A 1,708-nucleotide genomic window follows, 5' to 3' on the forward strand; every position below is an offset into this window, starting at 1 on the left:
GGGGGGCAGATTAAAGAAAGGGTGTAGCTACAGTGACAAGGGATTCATGTTTACCACCTCAAAACTCAGAACTTTTTAAGAATACCAAAAATTCAGTAAATTACCCCTCTTTCTTTAAGCCAGATCATAAATAAATCGACTTCAATTTCCTGACCAATATTTCCTCTTCCTTTTTAATTAACGTTCGCGTCTATACACACTCATCGCCACGATTCAGGTCATCAAAGGAACCGACCAAAACCAGTTCACAGACTGACTTATGACTTATAGGACTTCCCAACTATTTTGACGCATGGGTCAATCAGAGACGACCAGGAAGATCATTCTGTCTGCTTTTAGTTTCCGTAACAGTTTTATGGCACTTGCAAAAACAATAAAGTAATAACAGTGCTGAAAATTAGAGGTCAGCGAACATAAAAAAGACAAGAGATCAGGACGATTAGACATTTGATAGGAAAGAAGGAGCAAACCACACAAGAGCACCCGCCAAACACCCAATTCCTGTCTGCAGCTAATGAAGGAGACAGCGTTCCCTTTCTTGTTTACTTGTTTCGCGCTTGTTCGCAAGGACCTTGAAAATCTACGTGCTACTTTTATTAAAACCGTATCAATTTTTTTTTGTAATCTTTCGTTATAAAACCGGTTTACTGAGTACTCATTTTTATCCGGTTCGACAACAAACGGGTGTCCGCTCAGCGGAAGAAGAGGAGCGAGCGAGGTCAAGCGCGGGCCCGGCTGGGCCCACCAAACTCGGGGGATGGGACTGGATCACGTCTGCTGACTCGGCCAGCTGACAATGCACGACATTATACAACACTTTACTACTTGTGGCTTGTGTGGTTGTTCCTGGTCAGCAGTCAGCCCACCTCACCACACCACCAGAGACCGTAAATACAATGTACGTTTAAACGGTACTAGTGAAATGGAGGTCGGAGAACGGGTGGAAGAAAGAGAGAGAGAGAGAGAGAGAGAGAGAGAGAGAGAGAGAGAGAGAGAGAGAGAGAGAGAGGGGGGGGGCAGCGGGCAGCAAGAACGGGGCGGGGAGAACGGAAAAAATCTACGTCCAATAAAACAAATCGGTGAACAAACCCAGAAAGGTCTCCAGGCGAAACTGCAGCCAACACAACAATACTAAGTTACTACCTGGTTACTACCTTACTGAAATGCCGCAACAAACGAAGCGACAAAAGAAAAGAGAGATTAAAAAAAACAACGAAAGAACAAAATATCATCGATACTCACTCAAATCAATCAATCAAACACCGATGAGCGCAGCACGATCAGAGAGAAGTTCTTCAACCAATCGGCCCCACGAAGCTCGGGCCAAGAGTAGATAGATAGATCTAGGCTAGACCTCACACTAGTTAGCAGCAAGCAAGCAAGCAAGCAAGCAAGCAGTCCTCTGAATTAGTGAGCGTGATGCTGTCAGTTGGGATATCTACACTACAACTGGACGTCCTAACTGCGTATTGCTGTTCGTCATCGAGGTGCTGAGTGCTCGGCGGTCGGTCGGTCGGTCGGGTGGAAAGAAAGTGGGAGAAGAGCAGCTGGGCAAAACACCGAGCCCCTGAATCCGGTTAACCGGTTAATTAAGTCTTGTTAGAACGTAGGGTGTTGGGATGGTGGTTCGAGGGCAGTTAGTTCGTGATCAAGATATTAAGATAAAAGTACATTGTGTAGTTTGTTCGTTTTTCTTTTTCGGTTTCTT

At 45.2% G+C, this 1,708-nt stretch overlaps 1 protein-coding gene across 1 annotated transcript in view; it reads right to left on the reverse strand.

Moving 5' to 3' along the window:
* Positions 1 to 1,503, reverse strand: part of LOC101861393 (glutamine synthetase) — a gene marked incomplete in the record, with an annotated part of 37,517 nt that extends 36,014 nt beyond the window's left edge. Inside the window, 1 exon segment of the mRNA XM_013088312.2 lies at positions 1,243 to 1,503.
* Between the last annotated feature and the right edge of the window lie 205 nt (positions 1,504 to 1,708).

The sequence above is a fragment of the Aplysia californica genome, unplaced genomic scaffold, assembly GCF_000002075.1.
Source record: "Aplysia californica isolate F4 #8 unplaced genomic scaffold, AplCal3.0 scaffold00721, whole genome shotgun sequence".
NCBI lineage: Eukaryota > Metazoa > Mollusca > Gastropoda > Aplysiida > Aplysiidae > Aplysia > Aplysia californica.